The sequence below is a fragment of the Heptranchias perlo genome, chromosome 6 (genome assembly GCF_035084215.1).
Source record: "Heptranchias perlo isolate sHepPer1 chromosome 6, sHepPer1.hap1, whole genome shotgun sequence".
Classification (NCBI taxonomy): Eukaryota; Metazoa; Chordata; class Chondrichthyes; order Hexanchiformes; family Hexanchidae; genus Heptranchias; species Heptranchias perlo.
Genome location: NC_090330.1, coordinates 25,133,864 through 25,157,233, shown reverse-complemented (window position 1 = coordinate 25,157,233; position 23,370 = coordinate 25,133,864). Strand labels below are relative to the sequence as shown.

At 45.3% G+C, this 23,370-nt stretch overlaps 1 protein-coding gene across 5 annotated transcripts in view; it reads right to left on the bottom strand.

The window, feature by feature from the left end:
* Positions 1 to 23,370, bottom strand: part of stard13b (StAR related lipid transfer domain containing 13b) — a 398,947-nt gene that overhangs the window by 67,689 nt on the left and 307,888 nt on the right. Inside the window, exon 1 of one of the 5 annotated variants that reach the window (XM_067985954.1) lies at positions 8,298 to 8,324. The exons of the other annotated variants lie outside the window; for them this stretch is intronic. The gene's annotated coding sequence lies outside the window, so the exon portion shown is untranslated. Of the gene's footprint in view, positions 1 to 8,297; positions 8,325 to 23,370 lie in introns of those variants that run through there. 5 annotated transcript variants of the gene reach the window in all.

Genomic DNA, 23,370 nt, shown 5'->3' with positions numbered 1-23,370 from the left:
AAGCGGATGAGTTGTAGGATGGCTTCCGGAGATTGGCTGTTGTTGGTGTTGAGTATTGATGCTGTCGCAGCGATGCCGTCATCGTGGGGGATACTGGTGTATAGTGCCGAGACGTCCATCGTGGTGAGAAGTGTTCCTGGTTCAACTGGTCCGTGGGTACTGAGTTTTTGTAGGAAGTCTGTAGTGTCGCGACAGAAGCTGGGGGTTCCCTGTACGATGGGTTTCAGGATGCCCTCGATGTATCCAGAGAGGTTCTCACACAGGGTTCCGTTGCCTGATACGATGGGACGTCCGGGTGTGTTGGCTTTGTGTATCTTTGGGAGGCAGTAGAAGTCTCCCACGCGGGGATTACGTGGGATGAGAATGCGTAGGATGCTTTGAAGGTCTGGATCGAAGGTCTTGATCAGTTTGTTGAGCTGGTGGGTGTGTTCTTTGGTCGGATCTGCGGGTAACCGTCTGTAGTGTTCCTGGTTGTCCAGTTGTCGGTATGCTTCTTTGCAATAGTCTGTTCTGTTCTGTATGACTATGGCTCCTCCTTTGTCCGCTGGTTTGATGATGACTCATCGATCGACAGTTCCGACGGGCCACAGCAAAAAATCGCATAGACCTCCTCAGGAGACTAACACGGGACGCAACCAACAGAGTACCCTTTGTCGTCCAGTACTTCCCCGGAGCGGAGAAACTACGCCATGTTCTCCGCAGCCTTCAACATGTCATCAATGAGGACAAACACCTCGCTATGGCCATCCCCACACCTCCACTACTCGCCTTTAAACAGCCACCCAACCTCAAACAGACCATCGTTCGCAGCAAACTACCCAGCTTTCAAGAGAACAGCGTCCACGACGCCACACAACCCTGCCACGGTAACCTCTGCAAGACATGCCAGATCATCGACACAGATACCACCATCACACGAGATGACACCACCCACCAGGTGCATGGTTCATACTCCTGTGACTCGGCCAACGTTGTCTACCTCATACGTTGCAGGAAAGGATGCCCCAGAGCATGGTACATTGGCGAGACCATGCAGACGCTGCGACAACGGATGAACGGACACCGCGCAACAATCGCCAAACAGGAGGGTTCCCTCCCAGTCGGGGAACACTTCAGCAGTCATGGACATTCATCCACCGACCTTCGGGTAAGCGTACTCCAAGGCGGCCTTCGAGACACACGACAACGCAAAATCGTCGAGCAGAAATTGATAGCCAAGTTCCGCACCCATGAGGACGGCCTCAACCGGGACCTTGGGTTCATATCACGCTACACGTTACCCCACCAGCGAACAAATGTTATCTGTTTTTAATATAATGGGTCATTTGCTGGCTCTCTCTGCCTTCCGGATGTTTCTGCCTCTCTCTCTGTTTTTTTTTTTCTCTTTTTTTTCTCTGTTTTTTTTCCCTGTTTGTTGTTTTTTTGTGAATGTGTATTCGGGGGTTCTGCAGATGACACCTCTCTGTCTGAACACGGTGATTGCCTTGGCAACGGGCAGTTGCAGAGGCAGTCTGTAAACACCATGTATTATTCAATATGTATAAATGCGTAGGCTTCAAGGAGATCTTGAAACATTTACCTGAGGAAGGAGAAAATCTCCGAAAGCTTGTGAATTTAAAATAAAATTGCTGGACTATAACTTGGTGTTGTAAAATTGTTTACAATTGTCAACCCCAGTCCATCACCGGCATCTCCACATCATGACTACCATCGACACCACAAACTGCCGGCTCACAGTGGAAAGGATATCCAAGAAGATCGCGCATTTAGACACAGACATCAAGTTTTTACAGAGCTGCAAGAAAGCAGACAAGATCCCGAAAGGACTCCAGATCACGAACCCACTCAAGTCCACATACAACTCGGATTACGCTGAGAGACTCTGCCGCCGTACCTCTCGCACACTCCGCAACCATCTCATACACCAACTCTACAGCAGACGCCACAACCTCGAAACCAAGATAGAGTCCATACTCTCAACCTGTACTCAGGACACAGCAGACCAGCTACGTTATACCGCCAAACAGACGAGGCAACGGAACTACGCTGCCTACATGAAAACCAAGAGCAGGAAGCTTGAGAAACTCGGCATCACCACCAGCAACGACCAAGCTTCCCCTGGTACCACGGTTGCAACCACAGGGAAGTCTATTGTCAATTTATCCGACCACACCCTTCAACCAGACGAAATCGAAGTTCTCAGCCGAGGGCTCAATTTCTGCCCCACTACCAAAATGGACCCCACTAGTCTCGCGGCGGACACAGAGGAATTCATCAGGAGAATGAGGCTCCGGGAATTCTACCACAAACCCCAAGATTTCAGCAGCGAACCCAATGAGACAATCGACGATCCGGAACAGCAGACAGAGGGATCCGCGGTACAGCAACCGAAGAGGAAAGAGTCAAACTGGACTCCTCCGGAGGGTCGCTGCCCTCAGCTGGACATGTATGCTCAAGCTGTCAGGAAATGCGTCAATGCCAGATTCATCAGCCGCACTCAGAAGACAGTCCAGAATGTCACCCGAGCACAACGCAACGCCATCAACGCTCTCAAGACCAACCGCAACATCGTCATCAAACCAGCGGACAAAGGAGGAGCCATAGTCATACAGAACAGAACAGACTATTGCAAAGAAGCATACCGACAACTGGACAACCAGGAACACTACAGACGGTTACCCGCAGATCCGACCAAAGAACACACCCACCAGCTCAACAAACTGATCAAGACCTTCGATCCAGACCTTCAAAGCATCCTACGCATTCTCATCCCACGTAATCCCCGCGTGGGAGACTTCTACTGCCTCCCAAAGATACACAAAGCCAACACACCCGGACGTCCCATCGTATCAGGCAACGGAACCCTGTGTGAGAACCTCTCTGGATACATCGAGGGCATCCTGAAACCCATCGTACAGGGAACCCCCAGCTTCTGTCGCGACACTACAGACTTCCTACAAAAACTCAGTACCCACGGACCAGTTGAACCAGGAACACTTCTCACCACGATGGACGTCTCGGCACTATACACCAGTATCCCCCACGATGACGGCATCGCTGCGACAGCATCAATACTCAACACCAACAACAGCCAATCTCCGGAAGCCATCCTACAACTCATCCGCTTCATCCTGGATCACAATGTCTTCACCTTCGATAACCAGTTCTTTACCCAAACACACGGAACAGCCATGGGGACCAAATTCGCACCCCAATACGCCAACATTTTCATGCACAAGTTCGAGCGGGACTTCTTCACTGCACAAGACCTCCAACCAACACTATACACCAGATACATCGACGACATTTTCTTTCTATGGACCCACGGCAAGGAATCACTAAAGAGACTACACGATAACATCAACAAGTTCCATCCCACCATCAAGCTCACCATGGACTACTCCTCAGAATCAGTTTCTTTCTTGGACACACGAATCTCCATCAAAGACGGGCACCTCAGCACCTCACTCTACCGCAAGCCCACGGACAACCTCACGATGCTCCACTTTTCCAGCTTCCACCCTAACCACGTCAAAGAGGCCATCCCCTATGGACAGGCCCTGCGAATACACAGGGTCTGCTCAGACGAGGAGGAACGCGATGGACACCTACAGACGCTGAAAGACGCCCTAGTAAGAACGGGATATGACGCTCGACTCATCGATCGACAGTTCCGACGGGCCACAGCAAAAAATCGCATAGACCTCCTCAGGAGACTAACACGGGACGCAACCAACAGAGTACCCTTTGTCGTCCAGTACTTCCCCGGAGCGGAGAAACTACGCCATGTTCTCCGCAGCCTTCAACATGTCATCAATGAGGACAAACACCTCGCTATGGCCATCCCCACACCTCCACTACTCGCCTTTAAACAGCCACCCAACCTCAAACAGACCATCGTTCGCAGCAAACTACCCAGCTTTCAAGAGAACAGCGTCCACGACGCCACACAACCCTGCCACGGTAACCTCTGCAAGACATGCCAGATCATCGACACAGATACCACCATCACACGAGATGACACCACCCACCAGGTGCATGGTTCATACTCCTGTGACTCGGCCAACGTTGTCTACCTCATACGTTGCAGGAAAGGATGCCCCAGAGCATGGTACATTGGCGAGACCATGCAGACGCTGCGACAACGGATGAACGGACACCGCGCAACAATCGCCAAACAGGAGGGTTCCCTCCCAGTCGGGGAACACTTCAGCAGTCATGGACATTCATCCACCGACCTTCGGGTAAGCGTACTCCAAGGCGGCCTTCGAGACACACGACAACGCAAAATCGTCGAGCAGAAATTGATAGCCAAGTTCCGCACCCATGAGGACGGCCTCAACCGGGACCTTGGGTTCATGTCACGCTACACGTTACCCCACCAGCGAACAAATGTTATCTGTTTTTAATATAATGGGTCATTTGCTGGCTCTCTCTGCCTTCCGGATGTTTCTGCCTCTCTCTCTGTTTTTTTTTTTCTCTTTTTTTTCTCTTTTTTTTCCCTGTTTGTTGTTTTTTTGTGAATGTGTATTCGGGGGTTCTGCAGATGACACCTCTCTGTCTGAACACGGTGATTGCCTTGGCAACGGGCAGTTGCAGAGGCAGTCTGTAAACACCATGTATTATTCAATATGTATAAATGCGTAGGCTTCAAGGAGATCTTGAAACATTTACCTGAGGAAGGAGAAAATCTCCGAAAGCTTGTGAATTTAAAATAAAATTGCTGGACTATAACTTGGTGTTGTAAAATTGTTTACAATTGTCAACCCCAGTCCATCACCGGCATCTCCACATCATGACTACTTGATTGTGTGAAGGGGAAATCATGTCTGACAAATTTATTAGAGTTCTTTGAGGAAGAAATGGTTAAAAAGCTTTGATGCATTGCTCAACTGTAGGTTTCATTTTCCCTCATGGAAAAAATCAAAAATGTCAAGGTTTGGACGTTTAAATAAATCGTTATAAAGGCGGCCAGAACTAACCAAAAGTTAATTTAAATACAATCCACACAAGCAGGCAATGCACACTATTTTAAAAACTTGACTGCAGTTTACTTTGGTTTTCAATTTCAAAATTCCCAGGTTGATTAGTAAATGTTTGGATCTATAGATCAGTCTTTCAAAATCCAGAAATGACCAACAGTGAATTGGGCTGGAAAAATTTACTGCTCTGCTTCAGTTTTTCACTCTGCTGAGCTGGTGTAATGTCCTGGACTGGTACTTGAATAGTTGTTAAAACAATGGGAGAGGCACAAAACAATTATTATTGCAGATGGGCCCTGATTGCTCAGTTTTCTGCTGGTAAGACTAAAAAATTGGATAGAACAAACTCAGGCAGTGGAAAACTCAACTAATTTGCATTTTTATCCATTCCTGCTAAAATAAGCAAAAATGGTGAGTTTAACACACAAGTTTCTAAAAATGGAAAAAAATCCTACTAAGAAGTTACAGGCGATTATAAGGTCATGTGCGGTGCATTGAACTACATAAAGCATGCCTGGTCAAACCACAGATCAAATTCAGCCCAGTGCTTATATTGACTCAGTGGTTTAAATTCAGCACTAATGCACACCCAGCAGGGAGGCTCAACCCAAAGGGAAGGTGAGTTAGAGATAGGGCAACCAACACTGTAGCCTCGATTCTTCAACCTTTGCACCTTTCAAGTGTGTCTCCTTGCTGGGAGCACAGGAGTGCTGAATTTACCCTAATATTAACTCCTAAGCTCCAAGTGTGCTGTCTACACTTTTTTTTGGAGTACATTTTCATGCGATCACTTCCATCGATGGATTTTTCATGGTCAGGCCTTATTTGCATTTTGTTGGCGAGCTGCTTGCACTTTTGGAGCAACCCACTGATTGGAGGCTCCACCGCGGAGCCCAGCCAGTGGATCTGAGCCAAGTGAGGGGGGGGAAAGAGATCGTGGCAGGTCGGGCATCAGGGATGGAGGATCAATTTTTGTGGGGCCAGAAGGAACAATAGTGCTTCTCCTGGCCCCATGAAAATCATTTACAAACCTTTTTTTCCTCACTTCTTTTGCACGGCTAGCTGTCATCCCCTAAAGGATTGCTGGTCAGGTCGCTCAATTCCAAGTACCAACGAACAGAGTGTGTATGATACTTCCAAATTCCATTGTAGTCCTATTGAAGTCATAGGACTCCAATTTGCATGGGTTAATGAGGATCTGGCCCATTTCCAGTGGGCGCCTGGGCCACCCATTTGAAGATCCTCAACAAAATGAAGTCATCCCCGGACATCAGTGGGAACGCATTGGTAAGTGCTGTGCTGTGCCACTATTTTGATCCGAGCGACCATCCCTCTCCTGCCCGAAAGAGGGGGGATGAAAATTGGCTCCATTCCCTCTGCTGAAATCAAAACTCAGCACACAATTTTTTTTTACTGCAACATATTCTTTCCCTGGACCTCAAAACTTCTTGGGGTCACTTTTCACTTGGGGCGCATGTGGTAATCTGGCAGTTGCGGATCAGTAGCCTGTTCTACTCCCACCCCGATTTTCAATTATTATTTTTTCAGTTCATTGTGGAGTTTTACTTTGTCCCTTCTGACACAACATGCTTGGCCAGTTCCTCGGGCAGCAGCAGGCGCACAGCGGTCTGGATCTCCCGGGAGCTGATGGTGTGGCGTTTATTATAATGGGCCAGGCGGGAAGCCTCACCCGCGATGCGCTCGAAAATATCATTCGCAAAAGAAATTCATGATGCTCATGGCCTTGGAGGAGATGCCAGTGTCGGGGTGAACCTGCTTCATCAGTTTGTAGATGTAGATGGAGTAACTCTCCTTCCTCGACTTTCTCCGCTTCTTGCCGACCTTGGCTGGTGCTTTACTCAGGTTTTCTTGGCACACTTCTTGGGAGCTGTTTTCTTGTCCTCAAGCATTTTCAAACTCAATTTCAGACGTCAAAGGAAAATTGAGTAGGGCCTACAATAGGCGGCCAATCCACAACTGCCAGTTTACTGGCTGCGCCAAAAGTGAAAACGACCACTCTTATCCTTTCCTTCCTTGTATAATCTACAGACTTTTAAACCCTGAGCTTTCATTACCTAATGACTATTTTCTGATTTATCTTGTTTCTCTCCTACACTTTTCAACTTCAGTAGTGTTCTACAGGCCTTGTGCCTTCATCTTGTTTTGGGGCACTTGGACTGTTGGATTGATAGCGAAGCAAAATAATCAATATTAATAATAATTAACTTAGTGTACAATCTTAGGAACCATACTTCAGGTAAACTGCATTCAAGTTATTACTTAGATTATCTGTATCATAATTTTGTCAGCTTGGCTCAGTTGGTAGCACTTTCACCTGAGTCAGAAGGTTGTGGATCCATATCTCACTCGAGAGTTCAAGCCAATAACCTAAGCTGACTGAAGTGCTGAGAGAGAGCTGTACTGCTAAAGGTGCTGATCTTGGATAAGAAAAACGAAGACTCATGATCAGGTGGATGTAAAAGATCCCATGGCACTGTTTAAAAGAGCAGAGTGCAGGCCAACACTCATACTTTGCCGAACACCATCAAACCGTATTAACTGCTCATTCATCTCATTGCTATTTGTGGGATCTCTCGGTGTGCAAATTGGCTGCCAAGGGTGCCTTGATATCAACAGCAACTACAATTCAAAAGTAATTTCTCTGAAGCGCTTTGAGACGTTGCCCTTGATAAGGTTCTATGTAAATGCAGGTCTGTCGTACTAGATGAGTTGAACCATGTTTGGTTGATTCAGTATAAGCTCTCTGGAGTTTCTTGATGAAATGGATCTTTGTGTGCAGATAAATCCAGTAGCATAAAACTCAAGTAAATTATCTATTCAGTTCAAGTGACATGAAGAGTACACCAAAATTAAGCAACAGTTGAAAGGCCCTCCCTCAGTATACCATTACATTGTTATACTATAACAGCAGAAGATGTAGTGAAAGAGTACCAAACAAGCACAGACAATTCATCAAATGGGTCAATTCCACACCTGAACTGTGTTTTACTTTAACAAGAGAGGCTGAGTGCAAAAGTGAAGAATAAGCTTTGGCATTTATTTAAAAAGTCTGCTTATGGCAGACTCAGGCCTAGATTTTCCTCAAAGCAATAAGCTTTTTTTTTTGAGTTTTTAAAACCACTGGGCATAATCAATTATCTATAAAAAGGATGGATCCATATAATCAGGGAGGGACGATGGATCCCAGAGTTACATGCTTAACTGGGCTTCCTGCTCCTACCTTGATTCTGGCATGTAGCTGTATTTCTGGTCTAAACCCTTCCAGAATTATTTACATCTATATCTGGGGCTTACCACCAAAGGGATGTCTCGACCACTGTCTTTCTCTTTGTAGACTGTTTAAAGCAGTTAAACATTATTAATAATCAAGAGTCACATGATGGATGAGGAACAAGTCAAATCCAAAAGGCCTCTATCCAGGATATCGTGATGACGGCAAGGTTGTGAAAGAGCTGGGCATGATTCCAATCTGTGTGGGCGGAAAAATCTAATATCACTTGCAATTGGTCCCCAAGGATTTTGTTCCAAGCAAATCAGTACAAAGGACTATTCCTTAACCAATCTAAAATCACTTGTGTTTTCTTGGTACTATCTTACTCAGTTATTTTGGCAAGAAAATGTGTTTGTTCCAGGCATTCACTCATTCAAACCAGATAAGGATCATTTTAACCAAGTTGTAATTTCCCTTCTGAATTACCCATGGCTCTCCTATACTTACGGAACAATTACATCAGCTTATGAAGAAAACCCTCATTACATCTGTTTAATCATTATACAGGGCCAATATTATTTCCCTGCAATCAACTGTTAATTGTTTCTTTTGCAGTGATTATGTGACAGCTGTCATCAATCCTTCAGTGAATGGCAACAAAATGGCTTAGATTTGAATAAAGCTGACACACAAATGTCAAATCTTGCATTAAATAATACATACTCTGCAGTGAATTCAAAAGGTTCATTTAATAGTAATGATGTAATCCACTCAATTCTATTACTGTCTGAAATTACCCCCGGATACCCATTAGTCCAGTGGCACTTGTAACTTGCCTTGTCATCACCTACAGTCCTCAGCAGACCATTTACCAACTCCTCAGCTGTGAAATCTTGACAGGCTGAGATTCCATGTTGTTTGTTGTGCTGTTCTCTGATTCACTGAGTGAGGGCCGGGATTGAAGGCATCTCCAAAGCGAAGAGAGAGAGAGACACAGAGGAGGGGGGGAGGGGGTTGTGTGCAAAAGAGTGAGATACTGGTCGGATTTTAAATTTCTATAACTGACCCAAATTGAACAAGTTATCACCAATAATCATAGAAACATTGAAAATAGGAGCAAGAGCAGGCATTTGGCCCTTTGGGCCTGCTCCGTCATTCAAAATGATCATGGCTGATAGTACCCTGTTCCAGCTTTTTCCCCATATCTCTTGATCCCTTTAGCATTACAAAACATATCCATCTCCTTCTTGAATACATCTAATGACTTGGCCTCCATTGCCTTCTGTGGTAGAGAATTCCACAGGTTCACCACCCTCTGAAGAAATTTCTCCTCATCTCGGTTCTAAATGGCATACCCCATATCCTGAGACTGTGACCCCTGGTTCTGGACTCCCCAGCCATCGGGAACATCCTGCCTGCATCTAGTCTGTCCACTCCTGTTAGAATTTTATATGTTTCGATGAGATCCCTTCTCATTCTTCTAAAGTCTAGTGAATATAGGCCTAGTCAACCCAATCTCTCCTCATAAGTCAGTCCTGCCATCCCAGGAATCAGTCTGGTAAACCATCGTTGCACTCCCTCCATGGCAAGGACATCCTTCCTCAGATAAGGAGACCAAAACTGCACACAATACTCCAGATGTGGTCTCATTAAGGCCCTGTACAACTGCAGTAAGACATCCCTGCTCCTCTTGCAATGAAGGCCAACATACCATTCACCTTCCTAACTGCTTGCTGCACCTGAATGCTCACTTTCACCAACTGGTGTACAAGGACACCCAGGTCTCGTTGCACCTCCCCTTTTCCCAATCTATCACCATTCAGATAATAATCTGCCTTTCTGTTTTAATAACCAAAGTGGATAACCTCACATTTATCCATGTTATACTGCATCTGCCATGTTCTTGCCCACTCACTCAACTTGTCTAAATCACATTGGAGCCTCTTTGCATCCTCCTCACAGCTCACATTCCACCCCAGCTTTGTGTCGTCTGCAAACTTGGAAATGTTACATTCCGTTCCCTCATCCAAATCATTGATATATATTGTGAATAGCTGGGGCCCAAGCACTGATCCCTGCGGTACCTCACTAGTCACTGCCTGCCACCCAGAAAAAGACCCATTTATTCCTACTGTCTGTTTCCTGTCTGTCAACCAATTCTCAATCCATGCCAGTATATTCCCCCCAATCCCATGTGCTTTAATTTTGCACACTAACCTCTTGTGTGGGACCTAATCAAAAGCCTTCTGAAAATCCAAATACACCACATCCATGGTTCTCCCCTATCTATTCTACTAGTTACAGCCTCAAAAAACTCCAGTAGATTTGTTAAGCATGATTTCCCTTTCATAAACCCATGCTGACTTTGTCCAATCCTGTTAATGCCCTCCAAGTGTTGTGTTATCACATCTTTTATAATAGACTCTAGCATTTTCCCCACTACTGAGGTTAGGCTAACTGGTCTGTAATTCCCTGTTTTTTCCTCTCCCTCCTTTTTTAAATAGTGGGGTTACATTTGCCACTCTCCAATCTGTAGGAACTGTTCCAGAGTCTATTGAATTTTGGAAGATGATCACCAATGCATTCACTATTTCCAGGGCCACTTCCTTTAGTACTCTGGGATGTAGATTATCAGGCCCTAGGGATTTGTCAGCCTTTAGCCCCATTAATTTCCCTAGCACTATTCTTTTACTAATACTGGTTTCCTTCAGTTCCTCCCTCTCACTCGACCCTTGGTTCCCTAACATTTCTGGCAGGTTATTTGTGTCCTCCTTTGTGAAAACAGAACCAAAGTATGTGTTTAATTGTTCTGCCATTTCTTTGTTCCCCATTATAATGTCCCCCATTTCTAGCTGTAAGGGACCTACATTTGTCTTCACTAATCTTTTTCTCTTGACATATTTATAGAAGCTTTTACAGTCAGTTTTTATGTTCCCTGCCAGTTTACTCTCATACTCTATTTTTCCCCTCTTAATCAATCTTTGTCCTCCTTTGCTGAATTCTGAACTGCTCCCAATCCTCAGGCTTGCGGCTTTTTCTGGCAATTTTATATGCCTCCTCTTTGGATCTAATACCATCCGTAATTTCTTTTGTAAGCCACGGTTGAGCCACCTTTCCTGTTTTATTTTTTGCGCCAGACAGGAATGAATAATTGCTGTAATTCCTGCACACGTTTTTTAAAATATTAGCCATTGCCTATCCACCGTCATCCCTTTTAGTAAAGTTCCTCAATCTATCATAGCCAACTCGCACCTCATACTTTCGTAATTTCCTTTATTTAGATTCAGGACCCTAGTTTCGGATTCAACTACTTCACTCTCCACCTTAATGAGGAATTCTATCATGTTATGGTCACTCTTCCCTAAGGGACCCCGCAAACAAGATTGTTAATTAATCCCTTCTCATTGCACAATACCCAGTCTAGGATCGTCTGTTCTCTAGTTGGTTCCTCAACGTATTGGTCTAGAAAACCATCACATATACACTCCAGGAATTCCTCCCCACAGTATTATTGCTAATTTGGTTCGATCAATCTACATGTAGATTAAAGTCGCCCTTGATTATAGTTGTACCCTTCTTGCATGTGTCTCTAATTTCCTGTTTAATGCCCTCCCCTACATCTCCACTACTGTTTGGGGGCCTACAGACAACCCCCACCAACGTTTTCCGCCCCTTGGTGTTTCTTAGCTCCACCCAGACAGATTCCACATCGTGATTTTCTGAGCCAATATCCTTCCTCACTATTGCATTGATTTCCTCCTTTACTAACAACGCTACCCCAACTCCTTTCCTTTTTTGCCTGACCTTCCTAAATACTGAATACCCCTGGATGTTCACTTCCCAAACTTGGTCACCCTGCAGCCATGTCTCCGTAATCGCAACTATATCATAACAGTTAATATCTATCTGCGCTGTTAATTCATCTAGCTTATTGCGAATGCTCCGTGCATTAAGACACAGTGCCTTTAGACTTGTCTTTTTAAGATTGCTAGTCATCTTAGTTTTATTTTGCACTATGGCCCTATTTGTTTTTCACCCTTGTTTTCTCTGCCTTCCATTATTGCTTCTTCCCTTTCTGTCTTTTGTTTCTATCCTTGTTTTCCCCCTCCTCTGTCTCCCAGCTCAGGTTCCCATCCCCCTGCCATTCTAGTTTAAACCTTCAACTGCAATAGCAAACACCTCCGCGAGGACATCGGTCCCAGTCCTGCTCGGGTGCAACCCGTCCCGCTTGTACAGGTCCCACCTTCCTCAGAACCGGTCCCAATGTCCCAGGAATCTAAATCCCTCCCGCCACGCATTCATCTGGTCTATTCTCCTGTTCCTATGCTCACTAGCACGTGAAATAATCAAATTATTTTAACTTGTAACAGCAATTCAGATTTCTGAAATAACATTTTCTGGTGTTAAAATGACAGGGTAGTCCCTGGATTAGTAAGGGAAATAATTGGCCAGGGTTCCAGCTCCTGATTGCTACCAGTGATCCCTGTGGGAAGTGCATGTGTATGGGCATCGGGTCAGGACAGGATCAGACTTTATTTTGCTGGCTGTCATGATACTCACTGCTCAAATTCATGTGCGAGGAATATTGCAATTGCAGTTTTTTGTTTTAGAAATAATTTTAAATTTAGCTTTGTTCCCAAATTTTAGTCATATTTAAGTTTTGGAAATGTTTTAGAAAAGAGTGGCTTTTGGTTTCTACATTTTCAGTCTAGTCTTTTGAGGAAATTTATGTTTAAAAAAAAGGTTGTGTTATCACACATTTCAAGGTGTCAACCGTGGCTCAGTGGTAGTACTCTTTCCTCCGAGTCAGAAGGTTGTGGGTTCAAGACCCAGTCTGGAGTTTGAGCACAAAATCTAGGCAGACACTCCAGTGCAGTACTGAGGGAGTGCTGCCATGTTGGAGGTGTAGTCTTTCGGATGAGACATTAAACCACGGCCCTGTCTGCCTCTCAGGTGGACATAAAAGATCCCATGGCACTATTTTGAAGAGCAGAAGCGTTCTCCCCGGTGTCCCGGCCAATATTTATCGGTCAACCAAAATCACTAAAAAATATGATCTGGTCATTATCACATTGCTGTTTGTGGGACCTTGCTGTGTGCAAATTGGCTGCCATGTTTCCTACATTACAACAGTAACTACATTTCAAAGTCATTGGCTATAAAGCACTCATACGTCCTAAGGCCATGAAAGGCACTATATAAATGCAAGTCTTTCTTTCAAGCCACAACAATTGCTGAGAAATAATGAACTAATGCTTGAACGACAACTATTTATCCATTTCAATTTCCAACATCTGTTCCAAAATTTGTAAACTACTAATCACTGTTTTTGTCCTAAAAATATTTAGTTTTAATCTAATTTCTGGATCTCAAATTTTAATTTTATTTTTAGTTACAGAAAAAAAAAATCTGGATCTAATTTTGATTTAGTTGACAAAAATACAAAATGTCCCAAAATTTCAGGGGCTTTGGATACAGTATCAGTGGTAGTGGAGGCAGAATTTGGGGCTATCTAAAACACTCCACCAAAAGCAATTCAACTATGCCCATGCCAGAAAATCTAGGCTTGGGTGTTGATACCTCTCAGATGTCACAGCTAGTAACATGTCAAAGGAAAATTGTCTCTTCAATATAAAAGGAAATTCCCACAACGTCCCACCTTTTACAGTAAGTGACAAGGTTCTAAACTGATAACTCCAGCTCCTTCCTCTAAGCTTCCTGTAACTGAAAGATAAGTAGATCTGATCCATAAACAGGAAACAATGGCATTACTTCTTACTATTAATAAAACACTTTGGAAATATACTTTTTCCCTCTTATACATAAATTTAAATGATAAACTCTGAAAAGTTTTAAGTAGGTAACTGCTGAAGCTATTTCTGGAAAGGACACCCTTGCATTTATTTCTTTATCTTTTTCACGAGGAAGGATACAGCCTGCTTCCTGACACTAGATTTTCCAACTGCTGCTCAGAATAAAGGAAGGTGCGTGAGGTACATATGGAAAGAAATTTAAAATTTGGTTTGTTTTCAAAGTTAAAACATCGCTGTGCCCTGTCCAGCAGTGTAATAGGTGTCAGTTTGTTTCAATCCTAGAAATCATTTTCATATTAGTCATCTTTCTTTTGAATTTTAGTCTTATTTTATTTATGGACTTCATTAGTCTAGTTTTGTATTCCCAAATGTTAATCACAGTTTAGATTTAGTCATGAAAAAAGTTACCAAGAGTCATGTCTCTTCATTTAGAACTTTAGTTTTATTTAGCATTCATAAGTTTAACTCAATTTTTCATTTTTAATCTTTGTCAACAAATACTGAATGATACTAGATACTATACCAAACTCAACTGTTTTGCCTTTTAGTAATTTATATTTTCTCCTCTATTTAGGTCTGAGGGGATCACCAGTCACCATTTTCGGGCTGAAATAATAAATAATGACCTGATCCCAGGACTACGCTAATTATGCCCTCGAGCCAGTCACTTTGAGCTACACCAGAACGGGCATGAGAATTTACCAGCCAATGTCCTCTCCTGCCCCCGCAGCGGGGATATGAGTGTGCCTCCCTCAATCGTGTATCTAAGCTCAGGACATCTTCTGATGTAAGGATCTCACGTGGAGCAGAAGAATTTTATTTTACAACTTGGTTTCTCCCACAGCTTTACTTGCCTACCTGCAATTCTGCTAAAAGGAAGTCCATGCCTACAATGAACAGCAGTCTCTGAGGCCGCAAACTGACTGAAACAGGGTTGACCACGACAAATTAATTTGATTTGACTAATTTTTAATCTTATCATAGAAAGGTTACAGCACGGAAGGAGGCCATTCAGCCCATCAAGTCCGCGCCAGCTCTATGCAAGAGCAATCCAGCTAGTCCCACTCCTCCGCCCTATCCCCCTAGCCCTGCAAATGTTTTTCTTTCAAGTTCTCTTTTGAAGTTCTCTATCGAAGGTCACGATTGAATCTGCCGCCACTGCTCCCTCGGGCAGTGTGCATTCCAGATCCTAACCACTCGCTCTGTAAAACAAGTTTTTCCTCATGTCGCCTTTGGTTCTTTTGCCAATCATCTTAAATCTACGTCCTCTGGTCCTTGACCCTTCCGCCAATGGGAACAGTTTCTCTCTATCTACTCTGTCTAGACCCTTCATGATTTTGAATACCTCTATCAAATCTCCTCACAACTGTCTGTTCAAAAACAACCACCCCAGCTTCTCCAGTCTATCCACGTAACTAAAGTCCCTCATCCCTGGAATCATTCTAGTAAATCTCTTCTGCACCCTCTCTAAAGGCCTTCACATCTTTCCAAAAGTGCAATGCCCAGAACGGGACACAATACTCCAGTTGTGGCCGAACCGGTGTTTTATAAAAGTTCATCATGCCTTCCATACTTTTGGACTCTATGGGCCCGAATTTAGCAGGCCTGCGGGTTCCCAGCGGGTGGTCCTCCGGGAGCGTGGTCAACACGCTCGGCGAAATTAGTGGGCTGCCCACGCGATCGTAGCAGGCAACCCACTAATAGGAATCAATTACCTGCTCCTCCGGGGTCCACGGCGCTGGCCTGCGCGTCGGTCGGGCTGCGCATGCGCAGTACGATCTGTCAGCTGGAGGCTCTCGAGTTAAAGGGGCAGTCCTCCACTGACAGATGCTGCAACCAATGGGACAAATTGCAGCATGGAGCAGCCCAGGGGGAAGGCTGCTCCCAGTTTAATGATGCCTCACCCCAGGTATCATCAGATGGGGTGAGGAGGAGGGGGAGGACACAGATCTTCCCCCCGGCGGGCGGGAGGAAGCGGTCTGCCTCTGCCACCAAGGCCTGGCTCGAGGTGGCAGAGGGGGTCACCTGCGCCACCAACATATCGCCCACCTGCATACAGTGCAGGAGGCGCTGCAATGACCTAAGTAGGTCAGCCAAAGTGAGAACACGAAGTCTTTCCCCTACACTCCGTCTGCCACAACACTGCCCCCACCCCACATCTCCTTCGGCACCGCCAACACTATTCTGTCACATCACCCTTCATACCCACTCACACCCCATCCTCATCTTACCTCCACCTACTCACCTCGCCAGTACTCACCCTGCCACTAACACGCAACCCAATCCACATACAATCTCATTGCTCCATCCCATACTCACCCTCTCGTGCATCTCCCTCACGGCCAGCCTCACTCAACCTGCCACCACCTGTGCTGCAGCCACAGGGCATGCATCACATATGTGCAGTAGGCAGCGTAAGGCAAACGTCTCGTCAGCATGAAGGGGGTGCACAAGGGTGTCTGAGGGTTTGTCATGGGTGTTACCCATATTGAATTTCAGAGCAACAAACAGCACACATTATATTGACACCACCACTGCCATGTCTCCGCGAATCCTGTCCGTTGTGTCCAATAATGCCCGCTCCTGGGTATCACTATGAGGACCCACCACTGATGCCACCCATCGTGTTACTGCAGAGTAGGTGCAGGTGTATTTGCAGGGCTCTTCCGCGCAGACGACTGAGAGACATCGGCGGTGTAGCCGGCTGCACCCTGGAAGGATGCGGAGGAGAAGGTGTGGAGGGCAGTGGTGACTTTGACAGCGACAGGTAAGCAGTTGGTGCTGGGGCCAGCCAGGAGCAGCTCGGCATGAAAGACGCTGCAGATCTCCACGACTACATGTTGAGCGAATCTGCGCCTCCCTGTGCACTGCTGCTCGGAGAGGTCCGGGGAGCTGTGCCTCGGTCTGTGGACCCTGTGGCGAGGGTAGTGCCCTCTGCGACGCGTCTCTCTCTGCGGTAGCCCTCCCTCCTGCTGTGCAGGTGGGCGTGCAACAACACCGTGTTGGGGGGATCCACGTCTCTGCGGCGGACGGCGTGGACTGCGAGGCTGCTGGTGCTGGTCATGCTCTTCGTCCTCCGAGGGTCTCCACACACCACCCAACTGGCAGGTGTTGGTCTGAGGGGTTGTGCAGGGTAGGTGTGTGGTTCCTCGGACTGGGGCTGCGGTTTCGTGTCGGTCTGTCCTCTGGCTTGGCGGGGGGTGGTGGAGGGCAGGGGTTGCCCTATGTGACGCGGTGGCCTCCTGCGTGGGTGAGGGCTCTCCCCCGTGGAGCGCACCTTGGCACCTGCCACAGGCTGCTGGCTGCAACACGCCTGGTTGGAGGGAGACTGTTTCCCCCAGTGTGGGAAACTCACTGCCTTGAACCTAAAATCCCACACTTCCTCTTTTGACAGCTGCTTCAGCTCATTAACTGACCACAACGAGCAAGGTAAGTACTCTCAAGTGGAACCCCGCTGGCTTTAATTGCCTGCGGGATTCCCACCAGCGGGGCTTGGCCGGGATTTCGTCGCGATCCGGTCACGTGACCGGATATCGGGATTTTCGGGGCCACCCCGCTGGGAACCCGCCGGTAACACGATCCTAAAATCGAGCCCCATGCCTCTATTTATAAAGCCCAGGATCCCGTATGCTTTTTTAACCACTTTCTCAACCTGCCCTGCCACCTTCAAAGATTTGTGCACATATATCCCCAGATCTCTCTGTTCCTGTACCCCTTTTAGAGTTGTGCCCTCTAATTTATGTTGCCTCTCCTCGTCTTCCTACCGAAATGTATCACTTCGCATTTTTCTGCGTTAAATTTCATCTGCCACGTGTCTGCCTATGCCACCAGCCTGTCTCTATCCTCAAGTCTATCACTATCCTCCTCACTGTTCACTACCCTTCCAAGTTTTATATCATCTGCAAATTTTGAAATTGTGCCTTGTACACCCAAGTCCAAGTCCTTAATATACATCAAGAAAAGCAGTGGTCCCAGCACTGACCCCTGGGGAACACCATTGTACACCTCCTTCCAGTCTGAAAAACAACCGTTCACCACTACTCTGTTTCCTGTCCCTTAGCCAATTCTGTATCCCTATTGCTACTGTCCCCTTTATTCCATGGTCCGCAATCTTGATGATAAGCCTATCATGCGGCACTTTATCAAACGCCTTTTGAATGGCCATATACACCACATCAACTGCATTGCCCTCATCTACCCTCTGTTACCTCATCAAAAAACTCTCAGGTTAGTTAAACATGATTTGCCTTTAACAAATCCGTGCTGGCTTTTCCTAATCAATCCACACTTGTCCAAGTGACTGTTAATTCTGTCCTGGATTATCGTTTCTAAAAGTTTCCCCACCACTGAGGTTAAACTGACTGGCCTGTACTTGCTGGGTTTATCCTTACACCTTTTTTGAACAAGGGTGTAACATTTGCAATTCTCCAGTCCTCTGGCACCACCCCCGTATCTACGAATGTTTGGAAGATTATGGCCAGTACTTCCACAGAACCCTTACTTCCCTCGGCAACCTAGGATGCATCCCATCCAACCCGGGTTACTTATCTACTTTAAGTACAGCTAGCCTTTCAAGTACCACTATCAGTTTTTAGCTCATCCAGTATCTCAACGATATCTTCCTTTACTAAGACTCCAGCAGCCTTGGTAAAGATAGATGCAAAGTACTCATTTAGTACCTCAGCCATCCCCTCTACCTCAATGAGTAGATCTCCTTTATGGTCCCTAATCAGCCCCACCCCACCTCTTACTACCCATTTACTGTTTACGTGCCCATAGAAGACTTTTGGATTCCCTTTTATGTTGGCCGCCAGTCTATTCTCATACTCTCTCTTTGCTCTTATTTTCTTTTTCACTTCCCCTCTGAACTTTCTATATTCTGCCTGGTTCTCACTTGTGTTATCAACCTGACATCTGTCATACGCCGCTTTCTTCCGTTTCATCTTACTCACTATCTCTCATCATCCAGGGAGCTCTGGCTCTAGTTGCCCTACCTTTCTGCCTCATGGGAGCGTGCCTAGACTGTACCCGAACCATTTGCTAAGAAAGGCAACGTGAATGTGGATGTTAATTCTGTAGACGCGAGGCCATCGATGCCTCGCGAGGTCATTTTGTTACTCTGTTTATTATTGGCCCAGAAATTGCTCCGAGCAGCAAATGAACAGTGCTAGTCCCCGTTGCTCCATAGATTTATCCTCACCCACAAACTTAGAGAAAGTTCCTGCAGTAAACTTCATTAATTCAAAGCTGAAAAGAGTCCAGCATTAACGCCAGCGCAGCTAGGACCAAGCGAGCAATGAGAGGATCCTTCTACCAATTACTTTAAACCTATGCCCCCTGGTCACTGACCCCTCTGCTAAGGGAAATAGGTCCTCCCTATCCATTCCACCTAGTCCAGTCATCATTTTATATACCTCAATTAAATCTCCCCTCAACCTCCCTTGTTCCAAAGGAAACAACCCCAGCCTATCCAATCTTCTCATAACTAAAATTCTCCAGCCCTGGCAACATCCTCATAAATCTCCTCTGTATCCTCTCTAGTGCAATCACATCTTTCCTGTAATGTGGTGACCAGAACTGTATGGAGTACTCAAGCTGTGGCCTAACCAATGTTTTAAACAGTTCTAGCATAACCTCCCTGCTCTTATATACTATGCCTCAGCTAACAAAGGAAAGTATCCCATATGCCTTTTTATCTACCTGTCCTGCTACCTTCCTGGATCTGTGGACATGCACTCTAAGGTCCCTCGCTTCCTCTACACCTCTTAGGATCCTCCCATTTATTCTGTACTCACTTGCCTTGTTTGCCCTCCCCAAATGCATTACCTCACTTTTCTGGATTGAATTCCATTTGCCACTTTTCTGCTCACCTGACCAGTCCATTGGTATCTTCCTCCAGTCTACAGCTTTCCTCCTCACCATCAACCACACGGCCAATTTTTGTACCATCTGCAAACTTCTTGATCAAGCCGCCCACATTCAAGTCCAAATCATTAATATATACCACAAAAAGCAAGGGATCTAGTACAGAGCCTTGAGTGACTCCACTGGAAACAGCCTTCCAGTCACAAAAACACCAGTCAACCATTATCCTTTGCTTCCTGCCACTGAGCCAATTTTGGATCCAACTAGCCACTTTCTCTTGGATCCCATGGGCTTGTACTTTTTTGACCAGTCTGCCACGTGGGACCTTGTCAAAAGCTTTGCTAAAAATCCACGTACACGACATAAAACAAGTTACCCTCAACGACCCTCCTTGTTACCTGCATGATATATGTTCAACCTTATGTCCAATAACTCTTAAAATCACAATTAATGAAACTCCACATTTTAAAAATTTAATTTTCAGTGCCATAGAAGTTATTTGGCAGTCATTAATACTTACCACACCATTAAATCTTAGTTTAGAGCTGATATTTGAGAGTGTACCTGTTTTGAGATGATATTACTAAGTTTCCAGCTGAGCAAGTTGGCACTGGTCCATTGATTCCAACCGGCGAGGTCCCTTTAACACAAGTCCGTCATTTTGCTGGTGAGCCATTAAGAGAAAGTTCCAGATTTCCGTGTTTGATTGCACATGTCAGAACTTTCTCTTCGATTTCGCCACTAACAACGGTGAGAGCTGTTAAGGTCACCGTTATCTTAGAAGCAATTTCTGGGCTATTGTTCTTTTCTTACTTGCAATATAAAATAATTGTGTCTTTATAAAAATGAAGATTACATACATGTGTTAAGAACTGCTTAATGAATGCCATTTTACTGAAAGTAATTATAATGCTGTGAAAATATTTTAGGAAATTGCATGTTATATTAATTTTTTAGTTATCTGCTATTAAATGAATTACTATAGTACAGATCCAAATTTTCATTTGTATCTCCAAGCTTTTCTTTCAACATTTAACACCCTTAATGATAAAAAGTAAACAACTACTCAGGGGTTCTACTGTATAGCAGATATTGGTTTACCTCAGTCACTGTTTATTCAGATAAAAATAAACTCTTCTATTTGCACAGATTGGATAACATATCTTGCAGTGAAATACATTATTAATGAACTTGCTGTCATTTCACCATTCAAACGGTAAAACAGTCTTTTCTCCTTTGAGCGTAGAAACCACTATCCTTAGTGGTAATATCGATCTGATACATTAACTTGTGCACCAGGTGGAAATTATTTTACAGGTATACCCTTGCAGGCACGTGAAACCACTCATTGTTTTGCAAGGTCAACTCATTTGGTTAACAATGAAACAAATTATTGTTCAGTAACTTTTCCTGCTCTCTAGAAAACATGAGTGTGAGCCAACTAAAACTTCCTCAGTTAGATTTTATCAATGTATGCACAAAAATAGCCAACAATACAGCTCTAACAGGAAGAGGTGTTTTTTTTGTTTTTTTTGAGTAGCGACACAAATGGGAGTAATTTTCACCTCCCCTGAGCAGTAACCTGGCGGAGTTGATCGTCTGCCTGTTATAGAACCTGCCCAATTTATGTTCCTTTGAAATCAATGGGATGGAAATAGGGCTGATTTTATAAAGGATGGACAGGTTCCGTAAATGTTCCACCAGATTACCAGGCAGTTGGTGAAAGTGAAAATTATCCCCTGTGTCTCAATATCAAGATATATATTTTGCATTGCGCTTCCTTTACCTACAATGTATATAACAACAACTTCCATTTATATAGTGCTTTCACATTGAAGGATGTCCCAAGGAGCTTCACAGTTTAATCAGACAAAAATGGACACTGTGCCAAAGGAGGAGTGATTAAAAGCTTCATCAAACAATTGGGTTTTAAGAGTCTTAAAAGTTCAGGGAGATGGAGCGGCAGAGGAAGGGAATTCCAGAGGGTAGAGCCAGGATGACTGAAGGCATGGCCATCAATGGTGGGGTGAAGGGAGGCCAGAGGAACAGAGAGTTCTGGCATTGTTGTAGGGCTGGAAGAGGTTACAGAGCTAGGGAGGGGCGAGGTCATAAAAGGGATTTAAACACGAGGAAGGGAATTTTAAATTTGACACATTAGGGGACTGGGAGCCAACAAAGTTCAGCAGGGAATGATGATGGGAACCATACCGGGGAGAAGTTGTTTTTCCTGGGATGGATGTAGAAGGAAATAGGATTGAAAGCAGCAGGGGATGTGGGTGGTGAGGGATACAAGGAAGTGGTTGAAGATGGCCTTGTCAATGATTGAGGCCATGGGAATAGAGAGGCCACGTGAAATGGCAAGGTCGAGGAGTTGGCAGTGAATATGGGTAAGAGAGTTTATATGGACCAAGAGGTATTGGAAGGATGAGAGGGCAGTGAAATCAGAAGAGAGAGGGGGTGAGGTGTGTTGAGATTGCAATTGAAATCACTGAGGATGAGGAGTTGCTCAGTGCAGAGGCTGTGGAAGGAAAGGAGGAGGCTCTCTCAGGGAGAAAGTCAGAAAGGGGCTGAGAGGTGTTAAAGATTGAGGATTTTAAAGGAGAGGTGAGAGGAGTGGAACAAGGAGGCACCCGAAGGAGGAAAAGGTTCCAGAGGAGTAGGGAAAAGAGCCTAAGGTGTCATTTTGGTGATAAATGCCACATCACAGGGATTGGGAAGAGCAGGTGTTGGAAAGTATAGCCAGGCAGCAAGGCTTCAGTAAGGGGCAAAGTGTCGCCATCTATGAGCCAAGTTTCAATCAAAGCTATGATGTCAATGCAATCGTCCACGATAATGTTGTGGATGGCAAGGGCCTTGTTCGCAAGTGAATGGATAGTCTAGAGGGAAATGCAGAGAGGGGCAGTGATTGTTGATCCGCTGGGGGTAGTGGCGGGTGGGGTGATTGAGATGACAAGGCAGTTGATGAGATTAGCCCCTAGTGGGTGGAAAGTTCGGTGAGAGTGTATTTTGGGGTTGCTGCTCATAAGGAGGCAATGAGGGGTGCCTTGAGGACCCTTGAACTTAGGCAAGGGAGATTCAAGACTGAAATACCAGCAGCAGAGGAGTATTGATCGGTTGGGGCAGGGAATAGGAGGAGAAAAGTACTCAAGAGGGGAGAAATGACTGGGTGACAGGAAGTGGAGGAGACAGGAGAAAAGTGCCCAAGAAGGACTGAGAGAGAAAAAGGGAGATCGAAGTATTGGGCTCAGGTTTGGGACGGCAGCCAAAATGCAAACGTGAATGGACACAAAGGGAATTCATGTTACATAAACACGGCAGAGATTAGGAGAGACAAGTACTAGTCATAAACAGAGGACAGGGAGGAGAGAGTTCAAAGTTAAAGTCTGAGGTCCACTAGTGGGATGAAGTTGACATGTAGGCAGGATGGAGTTAGCTTGAAGCATCGATGAACCACTGTCAAGGTTTGATAGTAAACAAA